The following is a 9,083-nucleotide window of genomic DNA, read 5'->3' on the forward strand; positions in this document are numbered from 1 at the left end:
TTCCCTCCCCCCTTCCCGGCCCCAGACATAGTGTCAGAGAGATGATGTGGCCCTCCTGCCAAAAAGTTTGGACATCCCTGGTACTGCGATGTGCATTACAACACATGAGGCGATAGGATAGATAAGAACACAACATTTAAGATAACTAAAGAAAGCACTGATGATCCAATAAAATCTAAAATTATCATTTGAATCAATGCTTCCAAATTGTATAAGAAACATTAAAAATTCAACATAAACACATTTTTCTGTTACACAGTGTAAAGTTAGTGGAGACTCAGATTGGTGGTATACATGATGCCTTCCCCCTTTTATCCTCACAACAACCCTGTGAGGTGGGTAAGGCTGAGAGAGAGTGACTGGCCCAAGATTACCTATGAAGCTTTATGACTGAGCAGGGATTTGAACCTGGATCTTCCTTGTCTAGATCCTAAGTTACAACCACTACACCATCCTGGCTCTCCATACTCATGAACCACTGTGCCAGCATCCATATGTAATCACTATTGCAGTGGCATAGCTGCTCATTTTCTCTGTGCTTGTATGCGTTTTGTGCATATATTCAGCTATTTCTACCATTCTGTTCTGTAAAATTGCAAAGCGCTTAGAGAATTCACTTGTGAATTGCTCTACTCTCTAGTTCAGCTGGACCCCACAAACAAGCCATTTATATATTTGTGGACAGAAAGAACCACACGTAGAGGAAAAAGAGGATATGTGGGTAATTATAGTTGGCTTCTGTGCCCTTCAATTGCTGTTAAATTTTAATATGCAGCCACAAAGAATAATTACAATAGCACTCGATTGTGTAATAACTAGTGCCTACAGAAACAGTTCCAAAAACGAACCTTGACTGTTTCACAATCATAAAGGTTGCAGGTATTTGAATTTCAGTGCAACATTTACTGTAGCTTTCCTTTAGAAAAATGATGTCGATATTTTTTTACCTGGTATGTTTGTGAAATGTTTACCCTGCAACCTGATCAAAATGTGTTTAATTCCCCGGAGAGTTTTCATGCTGCCCTTGAATTAATGAAGCTGATCTCAAAAGCTGTTTGCTGGCAAAAAGTCAGTAGTGACACTGCTACACTACAGCTTGTCTTGCACCCGTAATCTCACTCAAGCTTCGATTGTTGTAATTATTCATCAGTTGTCATCCTCTAGCACTGTTTAATGTAATAAGAAATGATAACTATAGAAGAAACTATACAATGACTATTGGAACCTAGAGACTCCTTAATGGCCCAGTGCAAGCCGTGCAGCACACTGGTGGATCCCAAGTCATCTCAGTGTACTTAGTGGTACGCCATTGCAGTAGCCTCTTTGCTGGACTGTACACTTGCAGTGACGCCCTGCAGAGCAGCCACCAATGGTGTCTGCTGGCACTGGGAGTAGATCAGGGCAAAGAATGGGCCAGGGTGGGGTTTATTGGGTAGACTGAGGTGTGACAGGGTATAGATTTCATCATTTGTTGTTGCCGCCAGCATCAGCTCCTTCTCCTGAGCTGAACTGGGACTATAGTAGTGCAGATACAGGCTTTAACTTTTCCTCCTTCATGGACTGTCCTAACCTTAGCATCAGTGGGAGCTTCTGAGCAAACAGCAGCCATTAGGACAGCAACTGTTACCCTGCACATGCCTGATCTTGTCTGATCTTGGAAGCTAAGCAGGGTCAGGCCTGGTTAGTACCTGGATGGGAGACCGCCTGGGAATACCAGGTGCTGTAGGCTTATACCATAGTCTTTCGAGACTGAAGGTTGCCAACCAGGACCTAATCTGGATTGAAATCAGGGGAGAAAGAGTGAAATCCTCCCTCCATCTGCTATAGTCCCAGATCAGAATCCAATCTGATTACTAATTAATAAATATGAATACAATTTATGATACATATTTTAAGATAAAAAATCTGAAATGGCTCAGGTACATTTATAAAACTATCAATACGTTAGAATGAAATACAAGTGTTTATACCTTGCGAAAGAAAGAAGTGAATATATAATTGTCAAAAAAGACACACACACACCCCTACCTTAGCTTCGCACCCCCCCAACCCCGCAACTATATTTTTAATTTCCTGAATTCAATGTAGTTCATATTAAATATCACCTGAGATTGCTCGTTAATCCACTAAATGGTATGACAATATTCCAAGGCTGTAACCAGATTTAGAGCTTAGATGAGGTATTAGACATGTAATTATTGTTTGACATTAAAAAAAAAAGGAGAGAATTGTTTTAATGATTTAGAGATTACTTTAAAAATGGATTAATTTAGGAAGGAACATCATGCAACTCCGGGCCCAATTCTATCCATCTTTCCAGGGCTGATGTAGCTGTAATGCATTCCTGAGGTAAGGAAACAAATGATCCTTTAACTTGATAAGGCCACTGTGAGTGCCCTCTCCTCCCCGTCCGTCCATCCGACCCTCCGCACTGGATGCAGTGCACACCCGGTTCACAAAACTGCATCAATGCTGGAAAGTTGGATACAATTGGCCCCCTAAAAAAAGTTACCAGAGCTAAAATGTGTGTGTGTGTGTGTGATTCTAGAGTTGGAAGGGATCTGAAACGTTATCAAGTCCAACCCTGCTAATGCTATGTATATAAAAACAGGAGGCCCAATTATGAGGTGACCTGAAGCTGCTTGAATCAGAGGCAGGTTGCAAGAGGAGCGAGGGGTCAGTGGATGTGGGATTCCCTTCATCCAGGCAGCAGGCAGGGCTCCTTCCAAGCCAGACAGATATTGTAGTTGTGGTGGGATTTGCTCTGATGATTTAAAATATGGCCTTCCTCTTGGCCTGTAGCCCTGAAGCCTTTCTCCATTAGTCTTGCTTCTAGTCACAGTACTGGTCTGGGTTGTACTCTGTCTGTAGGCGCGCAGTACCACATGCTCATCTACGCACACATATTCTTCTGCACACTTTAAAATAAAAGGAATAAGAAGACTTGTCAGGCAATACTATACAAGACGTGCCAAAAGAAAAAATAGAGGTTGTCACCTACCTGACAGAATTCCATAAATATATACTGGAGGGTCAACTTGGTGGATGAAATGTTGTTCAGGCCTGATTTGACATGACTGGCGAGAGCTACCTAGGTCTTTAGCACAAATCTTTCTCGGCTCTGCTGCTGGACATAACTGTCCTGAACTCAATGGAGATATTCGACATGCAACACATAGCAGTGAGGTACAAGCCTTCCCAAAGCTACTCAGGGCAGGTAAGAGTCCCATCCCTTAGCAATTTCCTGCCAGATCTAGTCAGCGCTTAATTTTAGTTGCCTCTTTCACTTTACTTTCCAAGAGGGATGGCTCCTTGGTGCGAGACAAACTCTAACAGGCTTCCTCCTTTCTGTAATTTGTTTTATTTGTTAAGTATTTGCCACTACATGCCTGGCTGTCCTCCTGCCATAGCTGATTTCAGTTTTCATTTAGTTCAATTTGCCTACCTCCTCTTTTGTTTTGGGGTGTGTTGTGTTTTTTTTTGCCTCCTTTACTTGCTAGACGCATTTTCGCAGTCTTCCTTGTTGATCATTTGGAGCCCTTCCGATTTGTGTGTGAATTGCTCTCGCACCTGATCACTCAACGTTCTTCTTGGTGTCAGAACAGTGGGTGGTTACGAAGCCTGAATAATAAATGGAATTTGTCAGCTTAAATAAAATATGCCATTCTCCATCCTTCAGGTGAGTGGGCTCCCTCCCTCCCCAAGGTACTGTCTGTTTAGTGTAAGAAACTCAATAGATATAATGGACATCATCCTGCCAAGTAGGCATCTTTATATTAGCACTAAGATTAAAGTTCTGAAATGAATTTTGTTTTTCAGTCAGACGGTGGATGGCTTGGTATGGGGAAGATTTAATGAAACTACATTTACTCTTTTCCACAGCCATTTCTTTATGTTCTGGAAGCAACATCCTCTGTATTCAGCAGTACTGGTGCCATGTATTGTTTTTTAACCTAAAAATCAGCAGGATTAATGCAGGATACAGCTGTTTTCTATCCGCTTTAGGAAGTGGATGGGAAGAGAGATGGGTGACCATCTCTCAGCTGACTTTGGTATTGTGTTCCTTCAGTTAACTGTGAAATCCCAAGCATCTTCGAAGAATACTATAAATAACATCTTATTTCCCCAAAGTTTACTAAATTGACTCATAATTGATTCCATTGTACCATACTGCCTTAAATTTTTTTTGTTCAAGTCAGGGATTGGGCAGCTCATTTGCCCAAGACTCCAGAGTTTCCTGGTCTTCACTATAGCCAAGAATGGCATCAAGAGTTGACCCAGGTCAGGCACTGGCTAAAGATCTATGACCATCAGAAGACCTACCTGGCCAGACCGACCTATGAATCCTCAGGACCGGTGACAATTGTAGTGCCCAGTGTTACCAGCTGTGCTTTTCAGACACATGCTAACATGCACATGGAGGAAATCTATTTCATGTGCTGTGAGCCGCGCACTGGTCAATGGTACAACTAAATGGTTTGGCCAGGAAGGAAGAAAAGCAAACTAAAAGCAAGTCAATGTCTCTTAGCCATTCATGCACCTAAATGCAAAACGTTGCTACATTGAGAAGAAAAAGAGGAAATAATTAAAAGGGAAGGGGGTGTGAGATGGTGCAAGCATAGAGGGGGAAAGGAGGGGAAGATAATGATGTTGGGAAATTGGTAGGGGGTTTAGTTATATTATAAAATCTTGCAATGAGATTTTGCCCCTGTCAGGTTGCTTCCATCTTCTTTGTATTGTTTAAAAACAAATCTTTGTATGAGATCTTGCCTTTTTCAAGCAAGACTTATTTGTTGGCATTTTCCCCCCTTGGTTTAACTATATGTTTTGGTTAGAGTGATGTTCTTGCATCTTGTCATCTTAGTTTTCTTTCTTGGATATGATGTATTTCGTATTCATTTGACACATAGCTAGTTCCTTTTCTTAAGACGTAACATAATTGTCATTGATTTATCCTTCCCCCCCCCCCCCCGGAATGTTGGTAATTTTATCTTCCATTGGCCGGGTGTGGGATCCTGCATTTGACTTATATAGGTTCCTCTCAGAAAGCTGACTTGGTTGACCTCCTCCGTTTTCGGTTTAAGGGAGACTGAAACTTATGCGGTGTTTTATCTCTGTTCTTGTTATAGCCTAGCCCAGACTGGTCCTTGACTTCTTTGATCCACTGGACTCACACCACATCAGATGCTCAGTGGAGAAGTGTTGCAGCAGTATAGTTTGTCACCTGATGGCTCAGAGGCAAAATAAATCACCTTCTTCAAAAAATGGACAACATTTACACATTTTTGTTCGGCAGCTGGGTATGCCACCATAAGTTGTGCATGTGGGAAAGACAGATATATTGCAAGGACTGTTGTCCATACTCAAAAGTCTATTGCACCTCCCTGGACGATATCAATCAGTTAGAACAAGGCCACCCAGATGGAAGACAAGGCTTGCCTTTACTTTAACAGAATTTCCTCGAATGCTCCACTTTGTTTTCCATATGCTCCATACAAGTGAATGGCTTCCAACTGCTTAGAAAACAAAGCTGTGCAATTGACACTTTAGGGGTTAAATAACTGCTTTGGGGGAGTGAAAAAGGCATGGGGATAAAGACCTGTAAATAGCCTCTACCTCCATGCTGCAGCCCTGATCTAAACTGTGGCCCTGTGTGGCTGCTACATGCAAGTAAACTGAGGCTGCAATCCTAACCAATCCTGCAATCCTAACCTGCAATCCTAACCAATTCCCTGAGAGTAAGCCCCATTGAACAAAATAGGACTTCTGAGTAGACCTGGTTAGGATTGTGCCCATAAGCTTTTAACTCTGCCATTGAGCTGTTAATATAAGGTAAAGTCTTTGTCTTAGCCATTGAGGATAAAGTCTACAAGGCATCTACAAGGCCTGAACTCTTTGTCTCCATAATGCCACCCTGAATTCTGTTCCATGGTCATAAAGGCTACTGGCAGAGAGAGAGAGAGAGAGAGAGAGAGCGCATTCACACATATAAGAGAAATCTTTCCACAATATTGCAGGAAAGGTATATTCAATAGTTTTGACCTCATCTCAGGGTTTATCTTGGTGAGCATATAATCTAATGGCCAAGGGAGATGAGATAATATTGAAAATATCATGACTTCAAAATTTGCATCTCATTTATACAACCTCGTGGACCAGCATCATTCAAAATGTAAATCTCCATGTCCCTGTTCCATGTTCCTGGCAGCTGGCGGCGGTGGGGAGGGGGTCAAAAGAAATATATGTAAACAAAAGATTGTGGAATGTATTTCTGAAACAAATAAGAAACATTTTTTTTCCTGTACACTCTCTGCCTGGTCATTCGGACTGCACAGGCTGCAGGTCCTGTGCTGGAGCTGTGACTGTGTTCCCCTCCGACAGTGTCAGCAGGCAGGGGCCAGCCACAGCAAAACACTAATTAGCAAAATGCTAATTGGACAGGATGTTGTGACCTTCCATGATGCCATTATCTTCTGCTGGCACAGTTGTGAGTTTGCCCTAGAATTTTTGGTAACATGGACAGGAATCTGAAATGATCTCTTAGGGTTCAATCCCAACCCACTTTCCAGCACTGACATAGCTGTGCTAGTGGGATGTGTGCTGCATCCTGCAGTTGGGGAGCACTCACAGAGGCTTCCTTAAAGTAAGGGAATGTTTGTTCCTTTACCACGGAGCTGCATTGCCCTTATATCAGTGCTGGAAAATGGGTTAGGATTGCAGCCTTAGAGTCTGCCGCTGAACTTGGCAATGCTACAACTAACACTTAAGGTGAAACGTGTGTGCTTCTTTTGGCAGCGTTAGCTTCATGTCTGAATGGAGACTGCACCTGGGGGCACCTGGGGGCATTGCAGGAGATTCCGAGGCACCAATCCAGTCTGCTCAGGGCCATGGAGGAAGCAGCGTGAAAACTTGGATTCATAGGCTGTTTCCTGCACAGTGTGTAACATGGAGTTGTTTAGCCTCAGGTTCCTGCAAAATCTGCTTATATGAAAGACCCAATTCTGGAGGGATACATAGTGAGAAGTTCTTAAGGGTGACCTCAGAGCTAGGAAATTCCCCTGAAAAGGTGGACCAAACCCAGAGCCACTTTCAGAGGCACTAAAAGGCCTTTTTTCCTCTCTTAGGCAGGCCTTTGGTGGTTCATGTCCATCTCTTTCCTGGACATATTCTTATCCTGCCTTTTCCCGCATTACTAAGTAATATTCATATTTAATTAGTATTTTAGGAAACAAATACACATCAGGGCTCAGTTGCGAGTGGACAAAAAGGAAATACGGGGCTGGTCTGTAGTTTAATTGCTCAATTCTGCCCTAGGACATTTCACTTGTGTCTAATGCCAATAAAACAGATCTGTTTGTTTCAGTTTATTGCTAACCCTGTTACGGTTGTGGTTTTTGCCCTTTGCTGAACATACTGGCGTTATTTTCCACAAGCAGATTTTACAGTCATAACATTTCATTTCTCAGCGGCAAATAGGCTTTATTCCTCCTGAAGGGAGAAAAGCAAACAAGCTATTGTCTCGCTCCAAGGTCCAAATAATTTTGTCCCAATGTCTCTCGAGGGAATGTGAAGGAGCTTACGTCGTCTCCATCTTGCAGCCAACTGGCCTATTTTATATGTAGACCTTTTCTGGGGCTTATGAGAGCTCAGGCGTCATCTCAATACCTTGATTTACAAAGCGAGAAAAAGAGTAGGCATCCAATACGCGAGGCTCTTTCTTCAGGTTCCATTATGGGCTAGCACTGGCAGGAAAGTTTTATTGCCCAGATTGTGCTGTAGGTACCATAGTGCCATGTCATGACCCGCCAGTATATTTCCACAAACCTATTTCTCCATTTAAAACCTTGCTATGCTTCCAAGGCAAAAGTAGATCACATAAAACACATCAACAGTAAACATGGGGGGGGGGGGAGAGAGAAGTAGTTTAAAACAAACAAACAAAAAACCAGAGCAGCTCATTCATGCACATCCCTCCCCCACAAATATGATTGGTTTGCAAAACTGCCCAATAGTCTCCCACCAATATTGACAATAGAGCCACGTTGAGGGAGCATGTGTGGCATCCAGTGATAGTGGTGGTGGGGGTGATAGGGAGGCCTGCCAGACTTAAGTAAAACTATTTTCTACTTACTGCTGCATAGGCCTGCTGGTGGCCTATAGGTTTCCTTGGACCCATGTTAGCCATGTAGCTGGTCTGGTGTAAGTCAGAGGAGAGAAAAGGGATGGGGTAGATTCAAAAAGAGAGAATAGGATCCTGGTGCACACCGGGGCACTCTCCCATACCCCAGTCATACTCCCCCTTCCTGCCCTGCCTTTCCCCTCCCCCACAACACCTCCCCACCAACTTACCAAAGTGGTTTTTTGATCACTTTTTTTTTTTTTACATTTCCAGAGGCTTGGGGAGCCCTGCAGAGGGCTCTGCAGAATCCCCTCCCCCCAGGCTGGCACTACGGAAGTTTGGGCCCAATCCTATCCCATTTTCCAGTGCTGATGCAGCTGTGCCAGTGGGGTGTGCTCTGCATCCTGTGATGTAGGGGCAGTCACTGGGGCCTTCTCAAGGTATGCAAACATGTGTTCCCTTACCACAGGGCTGCATTGTGGCTACACCGGGGATGGCAAGTTGAATAGGATTGGGCCCTAAACTCCCCTCCCCCCCCCCCGCTTCAGCTGTGGTTGGCAACCTTCAGTCTCGAAAGACTATGGTATAAGCCTACAGCATCTGGTATTCCCAGGCGGTCTCCCATCCAAGTACTAACCAGGCCTGACCCTGCTTAGCTTCCAAGTTCAGACAAGATTGGGCATGTGCAGGGTAACAGCAGCAGTGCAATCCTGGGGATCATGTTGTTGCCATTTCCCCACCCCTCGCAAAGATTTAAGTGGTCCCCTTGTCTTGAGAAGGACTTTGGGAACCACTGTTCTTGATTGTTATTAGTATATATTCCATTTGGAGAACATTTTCATATCTATAATTGACTTTTTCCATTTGGCATCAGAAATATCAACATTTTCTTCAAACCCTTCTAAAGACATACTTTAATTAGCCAGAAGTTATTGGTGGTTTTTTTTTAATATTTGGAAAACAA

The 9,083-nt window shown here is 43.3% G+C and overlaps 2 pseudogenes; one reads left to right on the forward strand and one right to left on the reverse strand.

The window, feature by feature from the left end:
* The first annotated feature begins 1,612 nt into the window (after positions 1 to 1,612).
* Positions 1,613 to 1,729, forward strand: LOC136642765 (5S ribosomal RNA; annotated as a pseudogene).
* A 6,978-nt stretch (positions 1,730 to 8,707) lies between these two features.
* LOC136642816 (5S ribosomal RNA) lies at positions 8,708 to 8,824 on the reverse strand (annotated as a pseudogene).
* Positions 8,825 to 9,083: the final 259 nt, after the last annotated feature.

This window comes from Tiliqua scincoides, chromosome 2 (genome assembly GCF_035046505.1).
Source record: "Tiliqua scincoides isolate rTilSci1 chromosome 2, rTilSci1.hap2, whole genome shotgun sequence".
In the NCBI taxonomy this organism is placed as follows: domain Eukaryota; kingdom Metazoa; phylum Chordata; class Lepidosauria; order Squamata; family Scincidae; genus Tiliqua; species Tiliqua scincoides.